This window comes from Pelobates fuscus, chromosome 12 (genome assembly GCF_036172605.1).
Source record: "Pelobates fuscus isolate aPelFus1 chromosome 12, aPelFus1.pri, whole genome shotgun sequence".
NCBI lineage: Eukaryota > Metazoa > Chordata > Amphibia > Anura > Pelobatidae > Pelobates > Pelobates fuscus.
In genome coordinates, this window is record NC_086328.1 from 34,597,133 (window position 1) to 34,623,994 (window position 26,862).

Genomic DNA, 26,862 nt, shown 5'->3' on the forward strand with positions numbered 1-26,862 from the left:
TGGCCCCATGTGTTATAATGATTATACTCCACCACACCCAGACTTTATTTATATTTTGTCTTCTACTGTCAATGTCTGCTGAGGGATTATTGTGACTGGTGGACTCTGGGTAAAGTAGCTTACAACAGATATTGAACTTTTCTGAAGCTTCACCTATTGCTACAAATTGGCAAAGATCCCCTTTAGGCATTCTTTCTGTCTCCCTTCCGATTGGTGGCATTCTCCCTGTCTGCCCCCCACCCTCCATTGGTGGCATTATCTCTGTCCTCTCTCACTCATTGGGGGAATTCTCTCTGTTTGTATGCCCCCCTCCCCATTTTTATTGGGGCGCTCTCCGTGTCCATCTCTTACTGTGGAACTCTCCCTGTCTGCCCCCTCTCTGCCCACCCATCTCACTATGGCATTCTCCCTACCAGCCTCCTTCTCATTGTGGCACTCACCCTGGGGCCCTTTCCTTGCCAGTCTGCCTTTCTCTCACTGTGGAACTCCCCCTGCCTGCCTGTCTGCCCCCTCTTCGCCCAATCATCTCACTATGGCACTCTCCCTGCCTGCCTGTCCCTCAATGGGACACTCTCCCTGCCTGTCCCTCAATGGGACACTCTCCCTGCCTGCCTGTCCCTCAATGGGACACTCTCCCTGCCTGCCTGTCCCTCAATGGGACACTCTCCCTGCCTGCCTGTCCCTCAGTGAGGCACTCTCCCTGCCTGCCTGTCCCTCAGTGAGGCACTCTCCCTGCCTGCCTGTCCCTCAATGGGACACTCTCCCTGCCTGCCTGTCCCTCAGTGAGGCACTCTCCCTGCCTGCCTGTCCCTCAGTGAGGCACTCTCCCTGCCTGCCTGTCCCTCAGTGAGGCACTCTCCCTGCCTGCCTGTCCCTCAGTGAGGCACTCTCCCTGCCTGCCTGTCCCTCAGTGAGGCACTCTCCCTGCCTGCCTGTCCCTCAGTGAGGCACTCTCCCTGCCTGCCTGTCCCTCAGTGAGGCACTCTCCCTGCCTGCCTGTCCCTCAGTGAGGCACTCTCCCTGCCTGCCTGTCCCTCAGTGAGGCATTCTCCCTGCCTGCCTGTCCCTCAGTGAGGCACTCTCCCTGCCTGCCTGTCCCTCAGTGAGGCACTCTCCCTGCCTGCCTGTCCCTCAGTGAGGCACTCTCCCTGCCTGCCTGTCCCTCAGTGAGGCACTCTCCCTGCCTGCCTGTCCCTCAGTGAGGCACTCTCCCTGCCTGCCTGTCCCTCAGTGAGGCACTCTCCCTGCCTGCCTGTCCCTCAGTGAGGCACTCTCCCTGCCTGCCTGTCCCTCAGTGAGGCACTCTCCCTGCCTGCCTGTCCCTCAGTGAGGCACTCTCCCTGCCTGCCTGTCCCTCAGTGAGGCACTCTCCCTGCCTGCCTGTCCCTCAGTGAGGCACTCTCCCTGCCTGCCTGTCCCTCAGTGAGGCACTCTCCCTGCCTGCCTGTCCCTCAGTGAGGCACTCTCCCTGCCTGCCTGTCCCTCAGTGAGGCACTCTCCCTGCCTGCCTGTCCCTCAGTGAGGCACTCTCCCTGCCTGCCTGTCCCTCAGTGTGGCACTCTCCCTGCCTGCCTCTCAGTGTGGCACTCTCCCTGCCTGCCTCTCAGTGTGGCACTCTCCCTGCCTGCCTCTCAGTGTGGCACTCTCCCTGCCTGCCTCTCAGTGTGGCACTCTCCCTGCCTGCCTCTCAGTGTGGCACTCTCCCTGCCTGCCTGCCTCTCAGTGTGGCACTCTCCCTGCCTGCCTCTCAGTGTGGCACTCTCCCTGCCTGTCTCTCAATGAGGCACTCTCCCTGCCTGTCTCTCAATGAGGCACTCTCCCTGCCTGTCTCTCAATGAGGCACTCTCCCTGCCTGTCTCTCAATGAGGCACTCTCCCTGCCTGTCTCTCAATGAGGCACTCTCCCTGCCTGTCTCTCAATGAGGCACTCTCCCTGCCTGTCTCTCAATGAGGCACTCTCCCTGCCTGTCTCTCAATGAGGCACTCTCCCTGCCTGTCTCTCAATGAGGCACTCTGTCTGCCTGTCTCTCAATGAGGCACTCTCCCTGCCTGTCCCTCAGTGAGGCACTCTCCCTGCCTGTCCCTCAGTGAGGCACTCTCCCTGCCTGCCTGTCCCTCAGTGAGGCACTCTCCCTGCCTGCCTGTCCCTCAGTGAGGCACTCTCCCTGCCTGCCTGTCCCTCAGTGAGGCACTCTCCCTGCCTGCCTGTCCCTCAGTGAGGCACTCTCCCTGCCTGCCTGTCCCTCAGTGAGGCACTCTCCCTGCCTGCCTGTCCCTCAGTGAGGCACTCTCCCTGCCTGCCTCTCAGTGTGGCACTCTCCCTGCCTGCCTCTCAGTGTGGCACTCTCCCTGCCTGCCTCTCAGTGTGGCACTCTCCCTGCCTGCCTCTCAATGAGGCACTCTCCCTGCCTGCCTCTCAGTGTGGCACTCTCCCTGCCTGCCTCTCAGTGTGGCACTCTCCCTGCCTGCCTCTCAGTGTGGCACTCTCCCTGCCTGCCTCTCAGTGTGGCACTCTCCCTGCCTGCCTCTCAGTGTGGCACTCTCCCTGCCTGCCTCTCAGTGTGGCACTCTCCCTGCCTGCCTCTCAGTGTGGCACTCTCCCTGCCTGCCTCTCAGTGTGGCACTCTCCCTGCCTGCCTCTCAGTGTGGCACTCTCCCTGCCTGCCTCTCAGTGTGGCACTCTCCCTGCCTGCCTGCCTCTCAGTGTGGCACTCTCCCTGCCTGCCTGCCTCTCAGTGTGGCACTCTCCCTGCCTGTCTCTCAGTGTGGCACTCTCCCTGCCTGTCTCTCAATGAGGCACTCTCCCTGCCTGTCTCTCAATGAGGCACTCTCCCTGCCTGTCTCTCAATGAGGCACTCTCCCTGCCTGTCTCTCAATGAGGCACTCTCCCTGCCTGTCTCTCAATGAGGCACTCTCCCTGCCTGTCTCTCAATGAGGCACTCTCCCTGCCTGTCTCTCAATGAGGCACTCTCCCTGCCTGTCTCTCAATGAGGCACTCTCCCTGCCTGTCTCTCAATGAGGCACTCTGTCTGCCTGTCTCTCAATGAGGCACTCTGTCTGCCTGTCTCTCAATGAGGCACTCTGTCTGCCTGTCTCTCAATGAGGCACTCTGTCTGTCTGTAGTTCTATGTCTGTCTGTAGTTCTCTGACTGTCTGTCTGTCCGGATTTCCATGCTGTAATCTCCCACCTGGCATAAATCGCTGGTTCGCGCGGCCACCTTCCTTCTGACTCTCCCAGAATGCTTCGCGCGTGCAATAAACTTTATTGACACCGAACAGGCTAACAGGATGTCGCTCTGTCTGTCTGTTAGGCAAGAATTTCAGAAAATACACAGTAACCACTGCATGGACCGAGACGGATTATATTATAACATATCACCACCATTATATCATCGCAGCATTATCAATTAGCCAACAGTGACACCCACACAAACCTAGACTGACACTAACACTGACACACAAATACACAAACACTGACACACAGACAAACCTAGACTTACACCCAGATTCTCAAAATCCCCAACACCGTTACCCAAACATTGACATAACACTGACACCCCTAAACTGACACCACAACAGTGACATAACACTGACACCCAAACAGTGACACCCCTAAACTCACACCCAAACACTGACACCAAACAGTGACACCTCTAAACTAACACCCCTAAACTGACACAAATACGGACACCCCTAAACTGACACCCAAACAGTGACACCCCTAAACTGACACCCAAACACTGACATTAACACTGACACCCCTATACTGACACCCCTATACTGACACCCCTAAACTGACACACTAACACTGACACCCCTAAACTGACACAAATACTGACACCCCTAAACTGACACCCCTAAACTGACACACTAACACTAACACCCAAACAGTGACACCCCTAAACTGAGACACTTACACTGACACCCCTAAACTGACACAAATACTGACACCACTAACCTGACACCCAAACAGTGACACTCCTAAACTGACACACTTACACTGACACCCCTAAACTGACACAAATACTGACACCACTAAACTGACACCCAAACAGTGACACTCCTAAACTGACACCCAAACACTGACACCCCTAAACTGACACACTAACACTGACACAAATACTGACACACTAACACTGACACCCCTAAACTGACACAAATACTGACACCCCTAAACTCACACCCAAACAGTGACATAACACTGACACCCAAACAGTGACACCCCTAAACTCACACCCAAACACTGACACCAAACAGTGACACCTCTAAACTAACACTGACACCCCTAAACTGAGACAAATACAGACACCCCTAAACTGACACCCAAACAGTGACATAACACTGACACCCCTAAACTGACACCCAAACGGTGACATAACACTGACACTCCTAAACTGACACCCAAACAGTGACATAACACTGACACCCAAACAGTGACACCCCTAAACTCACACCCAAACACTGACACCAAACAGTGACACCTCTAAACTAACACTGACGCCCCTAAACTGACACAAATACGGACACCCCTAAACTGACACCCAAACAGTGACATAACACTGACATCCCTAAACTGACACCCAAACAGTGACATAACACTGACACCCAAACAGTGACATAACACTGACACCCAAACAGTGACATAACACTGACACCCAAACAGTGACATAACACTGACACCCAAACAGTGACACCCCTAAACTCACACCCAAACACTGACACCAAACCGTGACACCTCTAAACTAACACTGACACCACTAAACTGACACAAATACGGACACCCCTAAACTGACACCCAAACAGTGACACCCCTAAACTGACACACTAACACTGACACCCCTAAACTGACACACTAACACTGACACCCCTAAACTGACACAAATACTGACACCCCTAAACTGACACAAATACTGACACGCTAACACTGACACCCCTAAACTGACACAAATACTGACACCCCTAAATTGACACCGAAACACCAACACCCCTAAACTGACACCCAAACACCAACACCCCTAAACTGACACCCAAACACCAACACCCCTAAACTGACACCCAAACACTGACACCCCTAAACTGACACCCAAACACTGACACCCCTAAACTGACACAAATACTGACACCCCTAAACTGACACAAATACTGACACCCCTAAACTGACACAAATACTGACACCCCTAAACTTACATAAACACTGACACCCACACAAACCTTGACTTACACCTACACACCTCAAACCCAACTGTGACACCCAGACACCACAATATAGCAAACCCAATAATGACATTCAATAAGCACACCCCAAAACATAGTTGGGACGAGGAGTTACTACTGCAATAAACAAACAAGAGACAACCAATGAACACATTCAAACACAAAGAGACAGACACAAAGACACCGACAGACTGACACAATCACCAAAAACGGGGAAAGATAATAAATAAAACCACTTTCTTGTAGACTACTTGGACTACTGATAGCTCCATTCCCGAGATGCAGACAGGATCAGGGGCTCCTTTTTGCTGGGCCCAAAATCATGGGACAATTCTGCCAACACCCAATGAACTTATCTCATCTAATGAAACCACTCAACAACCCAACACTGACACCCATTGAACACACTCAAACAACCCAGCCTGCACTGATACCAAACACTCCCCAACACGAATACCCATACATCTCCAACACTGAGACTCACGGAATCAGTAAAAGGAATTTTGGATACACAGGCAAAGATGCATTTTACTGCCTCTCCCAAAGCATCTTTACTTCGGTGTCTCTTAACCATGACTTTTGAATGTCTTACCCTTTGTATTTTACCTTACCCCTTTTTTGTGTCTTACTTCCATGTTTATCCCCCATTTTTTCCCCTTTGTGTGTTTTATACATCCAAGTGTGTGTTTCTTACAACCCCTCATGTGTCTTACTTTCCCCCTTTGTGTGGCTTTTACGTCCCTCTGCTCCTCTTACTTACCCCCAGCCCCTATGTGTGTCTCTTACCTCCCTCAAGCCCCTTTGTGTGTATCTTACTTCCTGCTCTTCGTGTTACCCCTCTTTGTGTGTCTCTTTCTCCCCTTCGCCAGCCCCTTTGTGTCTCTCCTTTTCCCCTTTCCCAGTCCTTCTGTGTGTCTCCCCACCACCTTTTTATGTATCTCTCCCCCTCAGCCCTTTGTATCTCTTTCTCTCAACCAGCCCCCTTGCATGTCTCTTTTTCCCCTTCCCAGCCCCTCTGAGTGTCTCATACTCTCCTTCCCTAGTATTTTTGAGTTTCTTTTTATCACCTTCCCCAGACCCTTTTGTGTCTCCCCCCCTTTTGTAGTCTCTTCCTCCCCATCTATTCTCCTCTGCCTTCTTAGTTCAACGTAACGTGGCTGCGCAGACCATAGGATCTTTTGAATCCTCTATCCAGTCTTACAGGAAGCAGTTTGTTGCTCCCAGCGAACAGCTTCTTGCCAGACTAGGTAGAGGATACGGAAGATCCTGTATCACGGTCCGTGCGGCCACACTACATGAAATGACTGGCAGGAGGGGGAGCAGCCTGCAGTTCGCCCAGAGCCTGGATATTTTGTCCGCCTGTCCGTTACCCACTAAGGCAGCTACATGTGCCATCTTATGGTTGGGCCAGTAATGCAATGAACACAACCAAATACCTAAAAAAAAGGGTGGAGATTGGGGCACACCCGGAACATGAATTGATTAACAGTGGTGCTGCAGTAAAAACAACATTTATACAAAATGCAGATTAAGGAACAGAAAAATACAGTTTTACATTTTACGATGCTACTTAAAATCAAATCATCTCAGCAAACACATCTGGAGATACAGTGTGTCCACATGGACCCAACACTGACACTCAAACACCAAGTGTCCACACCCGAACACCAGCATTGCTTCATAGTTTTACTTCTAATAATTTCTACACAAATAATGCAACAACAAAAATAACTCTACATAGATCCACTTATTAGTCCAGATTGTGAAAATTCCTCATATGACCAGGATTTCAGGTATTTTGGGAAGTTACAGGACAAATATAAATTGGGCAAAATTTGGTGTGCTTAATTAAACTATAACATTATTAGTAAATCACATATTCCAAAACCGCTACACAAAAGCACATGCGTGAAAATTGTGATTTAACCATTTTATCACCAACCTCAAACATCATCCAAATGAGCTGATATATATATATATTTATTTGTGTGTGTTTTCAGCTGTACCTTACCCCTATCATAACATACAGTTTATATACGAAGACAACTTGGGCTCTTTAATGTGAGACATTTTGAGTCTTTTCATTCAAATCACATCTTAATTTGTAGATTTTATATAACTAATACTGTAAGGAGTTATTAAAGGGATACACTAACCACCATGACCACTTTAGTGATTTGAAGTGGTTATGGTGGTAGGAATATGCACATTGATCATCCACAACATTAAAACCACTAACACGTGAAGTGAATAACATTGATTATATCTTTACAACAGCACCTGTTAAGGGGATATATTAGGCAGCAAGTAAACAGTACATTCTTAAATGGGTCAAATCATCTCCAAAACGGGAAGTCTTGTGTATGCAGTGGTATGTACCTACCAAAAGTGGTGCAAGGAAGGACTGGGAAACCATTGTCAGGGTCATGGGTGCCCACTGCCCAAGATTCATTCTTGCACATGGGGAGTAAAGGCTAGCCAATCTGATCTTATCACACAGAGCTCAAAAATGTATTGCTGCTTATGAGAAAAAGGTGTCCGTACACAATGTGCATTGCAGTTTGCTGCGTATGGAGCTGCGTAGCCACAGACTGGTCAGAGTGCCCATGATGACCCTTGTCCACCTCTAAAAGCGCCTTCAATGGGGACATGAGCGTCAGAAATGGACCATAGAGCAATAGAAGAAGGTTGCCTGGTCTGATGAATCAAGTTTTCATTTAGAACAGGTGGATTACTGGCTTTGTGTGCGTCATTTACCTAGGGGAGAGATGGCAGCAGAAGGCACTATAGGAAGAAGGCAGGCCGATATGGGCAGTGTTATGCTCTGGGCAATGTTCTGCTGGGAAACCTTGGATCCAGGCATTCATGTGAATGTTACTTTGACACATGCTATCTACCTAGAAAAATTGTTGCAGACCACATACAAGGACCAAGGATCTGCTGCTAATGTTTTTATGGCAATTACCACAGGACACGTTCAGAGGCTGTGGAACCCATCCCTTGAAGCATTAGAGCTGTTTTGGCAGTACGAGGGGGACCTACATGACATTAGGCCGGTGGTATTAATGCTGTGGCTGATCAGTGTATGTGCAGTGTTTCTGCTTGAAATACAGCACATAAAGAGTTATCTGCATTCCCGGCAGTGACGTATTTGCCGCGAGGCAAACAAGGCGTTTGCCTTGGGCGGCACTTTCAAGGGGGCGGCAAAAACCAATGCCCAAGCAAATGTCTTGTTAGCCTGGTGGCAGGCAGCTAGCTGTGGTCCAGTCGGGCGTCATATTATGACTCCCAGCATCACTCTGCGGCGCGCAAGCAGGGAGAACTCACAAATCAGCGCTCCCTCGCCGCCTGCCTGCCCAAACAGCCTGGCCAGCAGCCTCACTGGAACCCAGGTAAAAAATCCACCCAGCTCTCCCAAAAGGTATGTAGGCTGGGTGATTTTCAATTAAAGTTAAAATAAATAATCTGTGAGTGCTGGGAGAGGCGAAAATGTGCATTGCATGTGGCGGTTTACTGTAGACTGCTTGGTTCATTATTTTGAAAAGCATAGTTTTGTCACTATATACAGCATAACAATGTCCTATGGCAGAGATGCGTGTGTGTCTGTCTGCCTGTCAGTGAGTCTGTGTGTGTATATCTGTCAGTGTGTGTCTGTCAGTGAGTCTATGTGTATATCTGTCTGTGTATGTCTGTCAGTGTGTGTCTGTGACTGAGCCTGTGTGTATTTGTGAGGGACCCTGTGTGTCTGTGTGTGTTTGTCAGTGTGTGCCTGTGAGGAAGCCTGTGTGTCTGAGTGATTGTGTGTGTGTCTATGAGTGGGTGGGTGTGTGTCTGTCAGAGAGTGAGTGGGTGTGTGTCTGTCAGAGAGTGAGTGGGTGTGTGTCTGCTTGTCTGTCAGTGATTGTGTGTGTCTGTGAGTGTGTGTGTCTGTCAGATTGTGTCAAATCAGTGTGTGTGTGTCTGTCAATGTGTGTGTAGCAGAACCCCTTTGGCTGTCCAATCTATTCCCTTTTATTGTTGGCACGTAATAGTTTTCCCTGTGCCTGGATTATACAGAATTACATACAACTAAATGTGGCCATACTTTGTTCGGTATAAAGATATACCAGCTTGCATGTGAACAGCTATATTCACCATACGAACTAAACTACCGAACAACCGGACCACCCTGGTGTGAAGAGTGGATGTAATTTACCTCCCTGATTGCTTGTTACATTCCCTTGTATGCACGAGCACTCTGCTATATTCCCTGGGTGGCCGCGGCCATCTTAAACCCGCGAACAGCGGTGTTTGGTCGTCGAGTGTCTGGAACTCAAAACGGACACTCGACTAACCGAACACCACTAAGACCTCCAGGGCTTCAGAAAGTACCGATGGAAACACACGAACGGCCCGTCATTCGGTAGGATGAAGGCCAGGAACTAGGGGATTCATCCGGTTACCAACTCTTAAATATGGATGGCATAGCCTTTCGGGACTTTTGAGGCACGAACAGAGACCGACCGCAGGGCCAGATCTCATGGAACTATTTTCGGCTACTTTACCCATGCGGTCGGTCAAATCTTTACCTTCTCATAACTCCCGAACCCCTGGTCTGATCTGGGTGATTTTTTAATATGTTCCTCACCCAGATCAGGGCTACCAGGGGGTACCAAATTTAAAGGTGTATCTCCCATAAATGTGTGGGAGGTAACGTCTATGGGATTGGTTACTGTAATAATTATGGTGAGTCCCTCCCTTGCATGGGAGAATCTCATAAAAGCAGGAATGTTGCCATTAAACTTCAGTTCTACTCCTGATACTGTGTGTCATCCAGTGATTGGGAAAGGTGATGGGATACTATTGGATTTTATTGCCGATTGTGCTGGATACTCTCTTGGATTTATTACTTGTGCCTGCATTCTTTTAATATACCAGTGGAGTTAAGCTGTGGGAAATCAGCAATCCGCTACAGTGTGTGTTAGTCTTTAACAGGAAGAGGTGTAGTCTTGGCAGGCAGGGGTGTGGCAAATTTAAATTAGGGGATGCCCGAGTTCCGTCATGCCTAGGGCAGCAAAGACCCAAAATAGAAAAAGAGAAGGCGTATACCGCGCTTATTGTTTTAAATGTAAAATATACAAAAATACATACATATGTTCTTGGATATTCCAATTAATCGTGACCTCAAAGAGAAATAGAAATAAAAAGATAATAGCGCAATACAGCAAATGTTGTTTAAAAGATAGATGATAAGTAACTAAGTACAGTCCACTCACATGAAATAGAGCTATAACAGAGCTCTACTGTAAAGCGCTTGGACGGTACAATCCCCGTCTTTGGATTTGTGGTGGTTGCAGATGTTTTCAAGGTGCCATATGTATAGTTGGTATAAAAAGAAAAGATAGCAGCAATATGGTGAAGTAAGTCCAAATGGTAAAAATAAATAATAACTAGTAATGTACTTACACTTTCCAGAGCATGTAACCTGCTCTAGTGTAAACAGCTTAGGTGGTATGATCCCCACCAAGGATATACAGGATACCAGGAAATTAAGATTATAAGTCTAGAAAGTAACTTAAAAGTATACTTTAATATAAACAAACTAAACAATGAAATCTAAAATATAGATATAAAATATAGTCCCACTTAACGCGTTTCCCCTAATAGGCTTCTTCAGAAGTGTGGTGTGAAGTTCAAACAGTCCGTTTATATATCTTCATTGATGAATAGATGATTTCCTGGTGAGATGACTTCCGGGTTTCGGCTTTGTGCTGACACGCATGCGTCAGACCGGAAATGGCGCGACATCCGTGTCGCACCGGAAGTGATGCGATGTTCCAATTCAGGCCGGGAATGGCCGCGGCGTATCCATAAGGGGAGGGGGGAGCGTGATACCGTGACGCTCTTGGGACGCACGCATTACCAGGAAGTGGTGTGCGTAGCGTTCCAGACGTCACTCACCCCAAAGTCCAGTCTAAAAGAGAGTATGGGCTGTAGTAATAGGAATATGGCGTGGCGGCCATATTTGATAAGGGCAATAGTCCGTGGATATAAAAAAACACATAATAACACAATGTTAGATGATAATAGTGATACAAGCAATGTACACAGGAAAGGTAAACACTATAATAATATATAATAACATTAATAAAAGCAAGGATCATATAGTCAGAATATAAACAGGGATAAAGGGGCAGCCTCACTAAATGGTGAATATCTCTGAGATGGATTTGGTGACAATAGCTTATACAGAATAGACTAGTTATCATACACAATTCTCTGGATATAAATATTGAGAATAAGTGCACCCAATTTATAGATATTAGGGCATATTCTGAGAAAGGATGGACAAAAATTAGTGGAGTGAGAAAAAGTAAAAACTTATAGCTTTAAGTTTTAATATATATTATTTTTTATTCTATAGTTTTAAGCTATAAGTTTTTACTTTTTCTCACTCCACTAATTTTTGTCCATCCTTTCTCAGAATATGCCCTAATATCTATAAATTGGGTGCACTTATTCTCAATATTTATATCCAGAGAATTGTGTATGATAACTAGTCTATTCTGTATAAGCTATTGTCACCAAATCCATCTCAGAGATATTCACCATTTAGTGAGGCTGCCCCTTTATCCCTGTTTATATTCTGACTATATGATCCTTGCTTTTATTAATGTTATTATATATTATTATAGTGTTTACCTTTCCTGTATACATTGCTTGTATCACTATTATCATCTAACATTGTGTTATTATGTGTTTTTTTATATCCACGGACTATTGCCCTTATCAAATATGGCCGCCACGCCATATTCCTATTACTACAGCCCATACTCTCTTTTAGACTGGACTTTGGGGTGAGTGACGTCTGGAACGCTACGCACACCACTTCCTGGTAATGCGTGCGTCCCAAGAGCGTCACGGTATCACGCTCCCCCCTCCCCTTATGGATACGCCTCGGCCATTCCCGGCCTGAATTGGAACATCGCATCACTTCCGGTGCGACACGGATGTCGCGCCATTTCCGGTCTGACGCATGCGTGTCAGCACAAAGCCGAAACCCGGAAGTCATCTCACCAGGAAATCATCTATTCATCAATGAAGATATATAAACGGACTGTTTGAACTTCACACCACACTTCTGAAGAAGCCTATTAGGCGAAACGCGTTAAGTGGGACTATATTTTATATCTATATTTTAGATTTCATTGTTTAGTTTGTTTATATTAAAGTATACTTTTAAGTTACTTTCTAGACTTATAATCTTCATTTCCTGGTATCCTGTATATCCTTGGTGGGGATCATACCACCTAAGCTGTTTACGCTAGAGCAGGTTACATGCTCTGGAAAGTGTAAGTACATTACCATTTATTATTTATTTTTACCATTTGGACTTACTTCACCATATTGCTGCTATCTTTTCTTTTTATACCAACTATACATATGGCACCTTGAAAACATCTGCGGCAACCACCACAAATCCAAAGACGGGGATTGTACCGTCCAAGCGCTTTACAGTAGAGCTCTGTTATAGCTCTATTTCATGTGAGTGGACTGTACTTAGTTACTTATCATCTATCTTTTAAACAACATTTGCTGTATTGCGCTATTATCTTTTTATTTCTATTTCTCTTTGAGGTCACGATTAATTGGAATATCCAAGAACATATGTATGTATTTTTGTATATTTTACATTTAAAACAATAAGCGCGGTATACGCCTTCTCTTTTTCTGCTATTCACTCACAAGGTTGGGGAATCCTTGTTCTGTATACTGCTGCCTGGTTACTATAGTGAGCGCCTATTACCCTTCCTTTTTGAAAGACCCAAATTAGACTACTGATCCCTGGCACACGTGATTTAGGCAGCCTGAAACTCTGCCTAATGTCAATATCTGTGTATATTTTGCATTGTCTCCGTGCAGGCAACTTCTCGCTTGAAGGCAGAGCATTCATAGAGAAGCCTGTGATTGGACCTTGCACGGCTACCATGACATCACTTAGAGATGTGGAAAGTGAATTCAACATATATTTCAAATTTAAGGCCAAAATAGACGAACCGGAAAAATTCACTAGTTGTGTCCTAAGATTACAGAGAGGACCCTCCGATATCAAAATATACTTGGGGCTACTTGTTTAAAGCTGGGAACATACTCAGAATTGTGGTGGCTGAGCACTCCTGACACCATAACCACTATAGCAATATGTAGTGGTTATGATGCTTGGAGTGTTCCTTTAAAGGGACACTGTGAGCAACCAGATCTGTGTGCAGTGCCCCTGGGGTTTTAGAGATATGACATTGTTTCTATTCCGGGGCTTAACACATCTCCAGTGTGACAGACACTAGACATTTGACATACGCACGCATTGCAGGAAATGTGATACTTCTCATTGGTTTGGTTCCCATGCTTCTCTATGAATATAGTGCATGCGCTTTTTCTCCACAGTATTTTTCTGTGAAAAGCATTTGATTAGACAAGAAGTCGGCAAGAAGTTAGCATGCTTGCAGATGAAAAAGGAGGCAGATTGTGCGACTGCAAGGTCTGTGTCTCAACGGTGGAAATAAGGTAATTAGTGATTCATTTTTTTTTGTTTTTTTATTAACTCAGAAAACAGGGTGGAGGGGGGCAAAAGTGACATAGATGCTAAGAACCTTATAAATAAAAAAAATTTAAATTTAAAAAAGAAAGAAATTAAACACAATAGTTTACTATTAAATACGATTCATGAAATAAGAGGTTTAATACGGTTATTTCCTTGTGAGTGGAAAGGATGATAGGAAAAGTAACTGAATTCTAAGTTTTCATCTACATTTAACCTTGCTTTTAAATATCTGGTATTTACATCAATTATTTCAGAAAATTAAAGGGACACTATAGTCACCAGAACAACTATAGCTTAATGTAGTTGTTCTGGTGAGTATAATCATCGCCTTTCCGAGAAAAGGCAGGGTTTACATTTCCCCTAGGGACACCTCAAAGTGGCCACTCCTCAGATGGCCACTGGAGGTACTTCCTGGGGCAGTGCTGCACAGTAGGCAGCACTGGCGTTCAGCGTCTCCACACACTGCACTGGGGACGCTGAATTTTCCTCATAGAGATGCATTGAATCAATGCATCTCTATGAGGAGTTGTGGATTGGCCAAAATGGTGTTTGGCCCCGCCCCATGCCGATTTTTTCCCTATGGGAAAGTATTGGATTGGTTAAAAATGGCCAATTCTGATGATGTCACCAAGGGGGCAGAAATTAGGTGAGTTTTAATTTCTTTTAAGGGGGTGGGATCAAGTCACCTTAATGGTGGGTTTAGCACTATAGGGTCAGGAATACATGTTTGTGTTCCTGACCCTATAGTGTTTCTTTAAATAAAGACATATCAAATGTTGGCAGGGCCAGATTTCCCATTAGGCGGAGTAGGCACCGGCTTTCTGCACTTTATATATCTCCCAAATGTCCATATTTGGGGTTTAAATCCCTGTATTCCTCTTTTCTCTCCTAATGTCCCTTTTTTCTAGGAGTTCCATATTGTTGGTGTGTCTGAGGGTATAGCAGAGTTCCACAGCAACAATACTAGCAGTAATGTGTCTTTAACCCCTTAAGGACGGAGGACGGTTCAGGACCGTCATCGGCATTTTTGCGTTGCCGACCGGTGACGGTCCTGAACCGTCCTAACCGTCCTATGTACTTACCCGATCGCCGTCGTTCCCCCGGCGGCGATCAGCGGTGCTCCCGGTGTGGGGAGACTGCCTGCAGCCCAGACAGTCTCCCCATGGCGGTTTAGGACCCCTGTGGCCATGTGATCGCCCAACAGGGCGACCACATGGTCACAATAGGTGTCCTAGTCTCTGCCTGCAGGGGGACTGTCTGTGCTGACAGGCAGTCTCCCTGCATGTGCAAAATCAGAAAAATATTTAAAGTGAAAGTTAATAAAAAAAAAATATTATTATATATGTGTATATATATATATGATATATAGACATATATTTTTTTTTTTTTGTCAATCTTTGTTTTTATTGAGGCATATGATGGTTCAGTACAGAAAATAAAGTGATGGGTTAATGCATGTAAAACATACAGTTTGCATAAGTGTACACAATAGTTGCATGTATTCCCAAGAGTAACAGCCTCTTTTTTGTTTTTTTTTAAAGTTTAACAGTAGAGTTGTCCTTACAGGTTAAACAAACTAAGCAAATAAAACAATGAAGGTGTGCTGAACGAAATTGAGTGTGACCTCGTTGGCAGAGCAGTAGCATTATTACTAGCAGCAACACTACCAAAGGTGTCAATATTACAGGATAAGCAAGCTAGACAATGACGGTTCGGTTAGCTGGTTGGACTGTGACCTCGCTGGAAGGACAGTAATATCATTATTACAGTCTAAAACATGCTAATCAAGCTAAACAATAAAGCGCATTTGTAATTTGTGTAACATCAGCATGGCATTTGTAGGTACTGCATTTTGTTTAAACAATAGATTTCACACAATGGAACAGTATATAAGTGTGAGATTTGTTTAGATCTGAGCTTGGGTACTCTCCTCACAGAGACATAGTTAAGATACTACTAGTTATACCCCCGTGAACCCTAGGCGAGCAGTTCATAAAACAGAGGGGAAAAGCAGATGATCGTGAGGGTCCATTTGGAGCAGTTGAACCTGAGTGGCAGTGAGCCTGGTAGTAAGTCCTAGTCCCCTCAGTGTCAGCCATGCCTGTTAGGGGTTGAAGGGATGAAGAAGTATGCAATGTGCTCCCTTTCATGGGTTTTGGTTCTTGCAGCTTTGTGTAACTCCTGAGAGCTCTTGAGAACCAGGACATGACTAGTATTTGGGCAGCTCCATAAAGAATTGTAAATAAAGACACTTACTCCATTAATAAGTGGGCGCAGTGTACCAGCAGGAGCCAGTTCAAGTTCAGGACCCCCAAGATTGTTCAAGTACTCAGTTGTGCAGCCGGTGTGTTGATGCTGACGGTACCGGGGGATATGTTCCAGTGACTCTCTGCTTGGGTTGGAGACCGCATAGGTGAGAGTCTCTGGGTGAGTCTCGTGAGTCAGCCGATGCCCCTTCTAGAGGCTGGGTTTCCAGGTGCTGCGTGTGGATTTTGCTTTCCTGTGTTGCAGGCAAGCCGCCATCCAGGGCCCCCTGATGGTATGTACCCGACCTGTTCCCGCTGGGGCCACTTTACTGCCGGGGAGGCAGCGCGAGATGGGGGCCAGCTCCAGCGTCTCTTTTCAGTATGGCTCCAGTCCTGCTTCCTCTGCCTGGTGTTTGTGTGGCTGTTTGAGGGATCAGTTGGTCGGCACCGAGCGGGAGCCGCTCTGGAGGTGCGAGGGGTATTCCCGCCTAAACTCCGCCGGAGCGCTGGACGGATCCAGGCCTCCACCTCCCTCATTGCCTTTCTGAATGTCCCTTTCTGGGCATGAAGCCTGGACCAGAGAGTGGCGCGGATCTGTGCGTGGAACTCCCATGTGCGTTTGGGAGGCTCGATCTGTAAGCCTGGTAAGGTTGATTGCGTGTGGGCCGCCATCTTGTTGGGGCCCAAACATGCCCTTCTTGCTTGGGGTGCCGTTGCTTTGCCATGCTTTGTTGCAGGGGTATTCGCCCCCATCGAGGGCCGGGATATCCCCCGCCGGTCCAGAGGGGGGGTAGCAGGGCTATGCTTGTGTGCAGGGCCCGTGCCGAGAGATCGGCCGCTTCTCTCAGGCCTCGGGCACCGCTCCACCGCTGGCCGCCTGTTCGCCCCGGGCCGTACTTCGACACCGGACTGGTATCCTTCTGCTTCTCTCGGTTTCCTGAGCATGTTTTTGGTCACTTAGTTCTGCCAGCAGTAACGGTCCGGTCGTTAGTCGCTTGTTTGTATGTGGTACCGCTGGAGCATTTAGATTGTGCGACCGGCCATCTTGGCTGTCAGGCCCCGCCCCTAGACATATATTATACCTATATAATATATGTCTATATATCATATATATAATGTCATGCTAAGTGTATTTTTATATTAATATGTACATATATTAATATAAAAATACACTTATAATTAATTTACACACGTATATATATAATATATATAATAACTATATATATTGTATATATATATTATTATAAAATACGAATAATAAATAATTTAAATGAAATTTAAAAAATTAAAAATAATAAAAATTAAAAAAAATTATATATCTATACGAAATTTTATTCTAACTGTATTTTGATATTAATATATATATATTTATATCAAAATACACTTAGAATGAAATTGTATATATATCTATGTATATATAAATAAATAAAAAGAATGCGAACTATTCATATGTCCATATACAAAATTACATAAATAATTATATAAATATACACGTAGACTTCAAATATATAAATATGCATATATATTTAAATTCTACATGCGTATTTATGTAATATTTTTACATAATTAAGTTATTTTATTGATTGCAATTTAAGGGACCTGCCTGCCAACCCAGGCCGAAAGTACAGAGAATTTAATTTGCTAGCACTGTATTTTACCCTGTAACGTTCTACGACACCCTAAAACCTGTACATGGGGGGTACTGTTTTACTCGGGAGACTTCGCTGAACACAAATATTAGTGATTCAAAACAGTAAAACATATCACAGCGATGATATTGTCAGTGAAAGTGACTTTTTTTGCATTTTTCACACACAAACAGCACTTTTACTGATGATATAATTGTTGTGATACATTTTCCAGTTTTGAAACACTAATATTTGTGTTCAGCAAAGTCTCCTGAGTAGAACAGGACCCCCCATGTACAGGTTTTATAGCGTTTTTGAAAGTTACAGGGTCAAATATATGGGTCAAATATTTTTACATTGAAAATGGCCAGGTTGGTTACGTTGCCTTTGAGAGCGTATGGTAACCCAGGAATGAGAATTACCCCCATGATGGCATACCATTTGCAAAAGAAGACAACCCAAGGTATTGCAAATGGGGTATGTCCAGTCTTTTTTAGTAACCACTTAGTCACAAACACTGGCCAAAATTAGCGTTCAATTTAGTTTTTTACTTTTTTCACACACAAACAAATATGAACGCTAACTTTGGCCAGTGTTTGCGACTAAGTGGCTACTAAAAAAGTCTGGACATACCCCATATTGAATACCCTGGGTTGTCTACTTTTAAAAAAATATGTACATGTGGGGTGTTATTTAGCAATTTATGACAGATAATAGTGTTACAATGTCACTATTGATACATTTTAAAAATGTACGTTTTGAAACCGCAATATCCTACTTGTACTCATAGCCCTATAACATGCAAAAAAATAGCAAAAAGCATGTAAACACTGGGTATTTTTGAACTCAGGACAACATTTTGAATCTATTTAGCAGTTTTTTTCATTCGCTTTTGTAGATGAGTAAAAGATTTTTCACATAAAATTCAAAAAAACGTGTATTTTTTTCAATTTTCATCATATTTTTTCATTTTTTTAAAATTAAATTACATGAGATTATATAAATAATGGTATGTAAAGAAAGCCCCTTTTGTCCTGAAAAAACAATATATAATTTGTATGGGAACAGTAAATGAGAGAGCGGAAAATTACAGTTAAACACAAACACCACAAAAGTGTCAAAAAGATGCCTGGTCGCAAATGTACAACATCGCAAAAAAAGTCTGGTCCTTAAGGGGTTAAACTGTGGTGGAATCTCGGTAAAAATAAATTTAGTAGGCCGAGATTACCACGTGGCATGTGTACGTGCATATGCTGACGTATCGATCAGTTGGTTGCACGAGGCAAGATACGATCAGTAGTGTACGGAGCATGTGCAAGAATACAGGATGTAGTATTCCCCCTCCTCCATTGTGCTGGACAAGCCATGCGGTCAAGCAGGAAGTTAATTCTTACTTGTATTGATTGGTCAAGAGAATGTGCGGGTGGAGCTTAATATGGGAGGAGTTATGTGCCTATATAAGGAGCCTGCACTATTGTCCGGGGCTCAGAACTTGTGGTATTTTGGTGACGCTAGTCCCTCTGAGTCCCGATCGGTGATCCAATAAAGAATCTCTTCCTTCCTGAAGAAACCTGTGTCCATCTCTCTGTGCTTGGCTTCCGTCAGTTTCTCCGGTATCATTTGGTGCATTGGCCGGGAAGCTCATCGTTCAACGGTAGCTGAGAGGCAGAGGCGTGAGACGGTCTATCTTTGCCCACGTTCTCTACGGCTGCACCCCTGAACTTCTGCGTGGACCTCCCTTCGTCTCGGCGCCACTGGTCTGTTGTCCAGGAGATCATCGGCCTCTACGTGAGAAGTGCTGGGGTGTCCCCGTCGATGAGTGTGAACTCAGGTTCAGGAACGAGGAGGTAAGACAACTGCTGTTTTAGACGGCAGACCCACTAGGGGTATACCGATTGTGCGGTAGGCCCATAAGGGGTTATTTGTGTATGGAATCTGCCCCCTCTGTCGGAGGGAAGGAGCGAAGGCGCACCGCTCAATCGAACGCTCTTTAGTCAGACCGTTTGATTTGGTTAGTCAGGCGGGGTCCTGTGTAAATAGCCCTAGCCGGACACCGGTGTCTTGTCTAGACTAGCGTTCTAGGGTGTATATTACGTTCGCTAGGTCGGAGGGACCGGGAGACTAAGCGGCGCCTGTGTAAATTCGGTTCGCTAGCTCTCAACCTATCTTGGCTAAGTGGGAAGGCGTGTAAATTTGGAACCCACTAGATTTTTGATAGTAATCGACTAAGAGGCGTCTGTGTAAATTCGGTCCTCTAGCTCGCTATATGTGGTGCTTGGGCAGTGTGGCTAACCAAAACGGGTGTATATAGTTTTAGGTAGTCCATCAAGGTACTGGCCAATAGTTTAGTTGGGAATTGTAAATGTGATAAAGATTGTTTAGTAAAGTGTATATCTTGTTAGATAGCGCGAGCTCAGCCGTCTAGCGAGAGTGTTAATAGTGTGTTGCTGTATTATAGTGCACGGTACCATAACCCTGTATATTTACTGACACTGTATATAAGTACTAATCATTGTCGTCCATTGCATGTTTAACACCATAACCACTAATAATTGTATTGTGACCTTAACTTGTGCTTTGACCTATGCTAACCGTACTGTAACCGCTATTTGTAAAAGACGATGTTACTGGGGTGTGTTATAGACGGGTAATTCGTATATAGAGAATTATAGCGTGGGTGACTGTATAGTTTCGCCAAAGGGCATAATATTGATTATCTAGTGACTGGTGTAACAGCTGTGTGTGTACGGGAATTCCCTGAGTGTTTATTGTGTTATTGTATACGTTTCACTTGGTAACCGTACCACGTGGTGCTGTTGCCAGAGGAAACGGGTGTGACTGTTGAATAGTACGCGTGCATAGTATTCGTTGTCAACGACGTTCCATTGATAAGTATGGGCGCGTCGCAGTCAACGATTCCGGATCCCTTAGGTTGTATGGTGAAGAATTTTAAAAAGGGATTCAAAACTTGTGATTTTGGGGTTAAAATGTCTCCTGTACGTTTGGTCACTTTGTGTACTAGGGAGTGGCCTACTTTGGTTGCGGCATGTTTGGATCCAACTCTGGTACAGCGCTTACACGTGGCTGTATCGGGTAGGCCTGAACTTTACGGCCAGTTTCCTTATATTGACTGTTGGAGACAGGCCGTAAATGACTCGCCAAAATGGCTTCAGACATGCCACGAGGAGCAATGTCGCCTCATGGTGGCTAGGACTTGTTTGTCCACTAGGACTGGTGTTAGGCCCATTTTGGACACGCCCCCTGAGTCCGAGATCCCTTTGCCGCCCCCTTACTTTCCGTTAAGAGGAAGTGACGCAAATGCAGGAAGTCCTGCAACCCTTCCCTCATTGCCCTCATCCACTTCCGCTTCCTCCTCCAGTACAGAATCCACCCCCTCTCGTACTAAATCTCCCCTTCCGGAATCAGAGCCAACCCCCATTAGATCCGAATATCCTGATTTGGCGCCACTTCAGACTTCCGGTCAAGCTTCTTCTAGCTCGACTCGAAGTGTTTTATTTACAACCTTTTCCCAAAACCAAGCTCCCACATCCCCATACCCTATTTCTCCCCGACTGGAACCTATGACTGACGCCCCTCCACGTAGCCCCATACAAACCCGACAACTGACCGGTGCCCAACAATTAAAACACTATCAGATGCCTCTTCGTCTGAATCCTGGGTCAGCCTATATCGATGCCGCAGGCCAAATGGCACATGCTGACCCAGTCTTTGTATATGTCCCGTTCACGACAACCGATCTCTTAAATTGGAAGACCCACAATTCCTCGTATACTGAGAAACCACAAGCTATGACTGATCTGTTCACCTCAATAGTACAGACACATAACCCGACATGGGCTGATTGCCAGCAGTTATTAATGACTTTATTCAACAATGAGGAAAGGACAAGAATTAATCAAGCGGCCATTAAAGCACTAGAGGATAAAGCCCGTACTTTAAACCAAGCCAATCCATCAGCATGGGCCGCAACACATTATCCCAACACCGATCCCGATTGGAATGTAAATGGTGCTGATATGGTTAAACTCAGAGCCTATAGAGACGCTATAATTGCTGGCATGAAAGCCGGAGGAAAGAAAGCCATTAATATGTCGAAGACAGTTGAGGTGATTCAGAAAAGTGATGAAGCGCCCAGTGTCTTTTATGACCGATTATTGGAGGCATACCGCTTGTATACCCCCTTTAATCCGGAAGACGCAGATAATTCCCGAATGGTGAACTCCGCCTTTGTCAGCCAAGCTTACGGAGATATTAAGCGCAAGCTACAGAAGTTAGAAGGGTTTGCAGGTATGTCCATCACCCAACTAATGGAGGTAGCGAATAAGGTGTATATGAACAGGGAAACAGAAAGTAAGAAAGAGGAAGAGCGCAAGATGCGTAGAAAGGCAGACATGCTAGCGGTAGCGATCGCAGGCGTAGATAGACGGGGCCCAGATAGAGGCGATAGCAGATGGAGTAGGGAGCCTTTGAGTAGGAATCAGTGCGCGTATTGCAAGGAAGAAGGGCATTGGAGGAACGAATGTCCACAAAGAGAGCAGTACGAGAGAGACCAACCCAGGGCAGGTTACGGAAACTTTAGAGGTAGAGCGAGAGGTAGAGGAGGCCCCGGAGGGAGTAATGGTAATAGAGGGAGCAATGGGAATAGAGGAAGTGTTAGGGAAGATAGATATATCCCAGCAGCGCAAAGGTCCCGCGATAGAGAAGGCAGGGACTTTGTAGGATTGGCTGACACGGTCATGGAGGACTATTGATACCGACCGGGCTCCATCCCCCTTGGTCGAGCGGAGCCTATGGTCGATGTATCAATAGGGGGAAAAAGGAGTGCGTTCATGATCGACACTGGTGCTGAACATTCAGTGGTGACTAATCTAGTTGCTCCTCCATCTGGAAGGACTATTACTGTAATAGGAGCAACTGGAAGAAGTGCTGAAAAACCGGTTCTTAAAAGTCGACGCTGTACATTGGGAGGCCACGTAGTAAAACATCAATTCCTTTATATGCCTGAATGTCCAGTCCAATTGCTGGGACGTGATATGCTATCAAAATTACAAGCGCAGATTACGTTCCTACCAAATGGAACAACATCCTTAAAGTTTAATGGACCTTCAGGTATTATGACATTATCCGTACCAAAGGAAGAAGAGTGGCGACTTTATACAGCGTTGACTAGCCAAAACCCTAGGAGTGATGAGTCATTATTCAACATACCAGGAGTTTGGGCAGAGAACAACCCACCAGGACTGGCCTGCAATATTCCACCTATTAAAATTGAACTAAAACTTGGGGTTTATCCAGTGAGCCTAAGACAATACCACATCCCGCAGAAGGCTAAGAAGAACATCCAATCTTATCTGGATAAGTTCATACGCGATAAAAGTAGCCGAAGTGACTCCGTGGATACATCACTCCAGGGTTAAACCAGCAGCAGTCGATTCTTGGCAAGTTACAGCAGATCCAGAGAATCCCTGCAAGATCCGGTTAAAACGCACGACTCAGTCGGAGTAACGAGGAACTATTGTGGATTACAAAATGTTATTATTTTTGGGATTTGGTGCGTGAGTGAGAAGGCCATAATAAAGCCTGTCCGCCCACCGACGTATAGTTTATAAGCCAGGAAAAGTCTCGAAGGGACTCCTGTGAAGACGAGCAAAACTCCATTCCCTGCAGCCCTTACATCCTGGAAGCTGAGGTGCCTTCGCACGGACGAAGACTGAGGATGACGGCGAAAGATGTGTTGATGATAATGTTTATTTATGTGTATTTTTATATTCAGGAAGGTAGAGGTACCGACACTCCTAGCTGTGAGGTATGCATTAAGACTACAAGAACAGGTAACCATATTTCCCAAACCCTAATTTGGCATTCACAATACGAGTGTAAAGGAGATGTATCGAGATGTAGATACCTAAATATAGACTATAGTGTGTGCCATTTAGGAGTAGGAGAACCTAGGTGCTTCAGTCCAGAGTATCAACCTCGTACAATTTGGTTCACTCTCAGGAATGGAGATCCTCAGGGGACCCTAATTAATAAGACGGTGTTAGAATCCGTACATTCTTCGGGTGTTCTGCTATTTGATGCGTGTAAGGCGATATCAAGTGGTAGAAAGCCATGGAATGTATGTGGGGATCTTAGATGGGAGAGGACGTATGGGTCTAATGATAAATATATTTGTCCCAGTAGTAAAAATAAATATGTGAGTCCTAGATGCCCAAATAAAGACTATAACTTTTGCCCATATTGGTCTTGTGTGGGGTGGGCGACTTGGGGACAGACAGTAGACAAAGACATGATAGTGACTAAGTTGCCTACCAGCCCATATTGTAAGTCTATGGAATGCAATCCCATCCATATACTTATAAATAACCCCGATAAGTTCTTAGACAAGTATGGCAATTTATTTGGGTTTCAAATATACGGGATGGGTTTAGATCCTGGGACAGTATTGTTTATAGGAATAGAGACTGATACGGTATCCTCCCAAACTCATCAAGTATACCATTCCTTTTATGAAGAGATGAGTATAGATAATAAGATCCCCCATAATGCTAAAAACCTGTTCATTGATTTAGCTGAAAGTATTGCCGGTAGTCTTAATGTTACCAACTGCTATGTGTGTGGAGGTACTAACATGGGAGACCAATGGCCTTGGGAAGCAAAGGAGGTAATGTCCGGTTCTGAGGCAGTTGACCAACGAATATCTACACAAGCCGATTATCATATGAGTGTTAGAGGTAAATCTGAGTGGAGATTAAAGACCTCCATCATAGGTTATGTTTGCATAGCAAGGAAAGGAATAATGTATAATACTTCTGTAGGAGAATTAACTTGTCTAGGGCAAAAAGCTTATGATGATGATACAAAGAATACAACTTGGTGGTCGGCTTCAAATGTCTCAGAACCATCTAACCCGTTTGCTAGATACGCCAATTTAAAGGATGTGTGGTTTGATTTATCCATCACATCTACCTGGAGAGCCCCAGCAAATTTGTACTGGATCTGTGGTAAGAAAGCCTATTCGGAGTTGCCACAGGACTGGGAAGGGGCATGTGTGTTGGGTATGCTCAAACCATCCTTCTTCTTGTTACCGATTGAAACAGGTGAGACTTTAGGTGTTAAAGTGTATGATGTGAATCATAGGAAGAAAAGGGGACCCATAGAGATAGGCGCCTGGGAAGATGATGAATGGCCTCCCCAGCGTATCATAGATTATTATGGGCCAGCCACGTGGGCAGAAGATGGTACCTTTGGTTATAGAACCCCTATTTATATGCTCAACCGTATTATAAGATTACAGGCGGTGGTTGAGATTATTACTAACGAAACATCACAAGCGCTCAATCTTCTAGCGAAGCATAATACCAGGATGAGGACAGCAGTCTACCAAAATAGATTAGCCTTGGATTACCTTTTGGCAGTAGAGGGAGGTGTATGTGGGAAGTTTAACCTGAGCAATTGCTGTCTTCAAATAGATGACGAAGGGCAAGCAATAGCTGAGCTTACTAGCCATATGGTTAAACTAGCGCATGTGCCTACTCAGGTATGGAAAGGGTATAATCCAAGTAGTTGGTTTGGTAGCTGGTATGAGTGGTTTGGAGGGCTTAAGGCAGTGGTAGGTGGAGTCCTACTGATTTTAATGTTGTGTCTACTCCTGCCGTGTCTTATACCCTTAGTAGTTAGGTCTGTGCAAAGCCTGATAGAAAATATAGCAGAGAGGAAGGCTGCTGCACAGATAATGGCAATTTATAAATATAAGGCTCTAGATCAAGGAGAACCAATGCAGGAAGATGAGTGTTGAAGATTCACATCATAAGTTAAGTCTGGTCAGGTTCAAGGTAACTTGCGGTGTATGCAAACTAAGGTTAAGTGATGCCTCAAGTAATTGTGAAATATCAAGAGGCATCAAAGGGGGGAATGTGGTGGAATCTCGGTAAAAATAAATTTAGTAGGCCGAGATTACCACGTGGCATGTGTACGTGCATATGCTGACGTATCGATCAGTTGGTTGCACGAGGCAAGATACGATCAGTAGTGTACGGAGCATGTGCAAGAATACAGGATGTAGTATTCCCCCTCCTCCATTGTGCTGGACAAGCCATGCGGTCAAGCAGGAAGTTAATTCTTACTTGTATTGATTGGTCAAGAGAATGTGCGGGTGGAGCTTAATATGGGAGGAGTTATGTGCCTATATAAGGAGCCTGCACTATTGTCCGGGGCTCAGAACTTGTGGTATTTTGGTGACGCTAGTCCCTCTGAGTCCCGATCGGTGATCCAATAAAGAATCTCTTCCTTCCTGAAGAAACCTGTGTCCATCCCTCTGTGCTTGGCTTCCGTCAGTTTCTCCGGTATCAAAACTACACTAAATGTGTTTAGAGATAAGTCTGTGTAAATACAGGTAGTCCTCATTTTATGATGGCTCAGACTCACGACCAGCGCTCTAGCTAGGATTTGAGGGATTCCCCATATTAGAGAGCTGGTCTATGTTCGGGGGGGAAAATTCCCCGAACATAAATTTGAGGGATTCCCTGCTCTGCTGGTCTATGTTTGGGGACATTTCCACAAACATAGACCTGCACTGGTGCGCATGCTCTGTAGCGCCTCCTCACTTACCGTCCAATTTGTTTTATGACTAAGTCGTAAGAACGGAACCCGGTTGGTAAAGTGAGGAGTGCCTGTATGATACATTGTTCCTGTTCTAAATTACATTTTAGTTGCATAAAATGCTATTGGTAAATTATCAAAAATTTCTCAGAACAGCCCCGCCCCTGACCACACCCCCAAAATTAAAATGGCCATCTTTATCTATTTGAAATGTTAGGAGCTATGCGCTTCTTGTGTGCCTTTTAAACTTAAATAGGCTGGTGGGCGAGATATGTACCAGGAGCCTTGGCCACTGTCCTCTATAGTCCAGTCAGTCTCCTAATAGTTATAGAGGGAGTAAAACTCAGTGCTGTCCCAGCTCCTCCACTGTCTGTGTGTGAGACTGAACAGGAAGAGGAAGGAATCACTGCCCACCTGCCCACTAATAGCCTCTCATACAGGAAATACCGTGCAGGGGGGGAGCAGGGACAGCATTCAGTGATGCACATTGTGTAACTACTCCTGCAGCTCTAATATAATCAGTCTGACTGGTTTACAGAAGACATAGGGGGTGAGTACTTTGCTAATAACCC

General features: G+C 45.3%; 1 protein-coding gene across 2 annotated transcripts in view; it reads right to left on the reverse strand.

Annotated features, from left to right (window-relative positions):
* NUP93 (nucleoporin 93) overlaps positions 1-26,862 on the reverse strand; it is a 65,255-nt gene that overhangs the window by 31,445 nt on the left and 6,948 nt on the right. The window contains exon 1 of one of the 2 annotated variants that reach the window (XM_063438297.1): positions 3,188-3,236. The exons of the other annotated variant lie outside the window; for it this stretch is intronic. The gene's annotated coding sequence lies outside the window, so the exon portion shown is untranslated. Of the gene's footprint in view, positions 1-3,187; positions 3,237-26,862 lie in introns of those variants that run through there. 2 annotated transcript variants of the gene reach the window in all.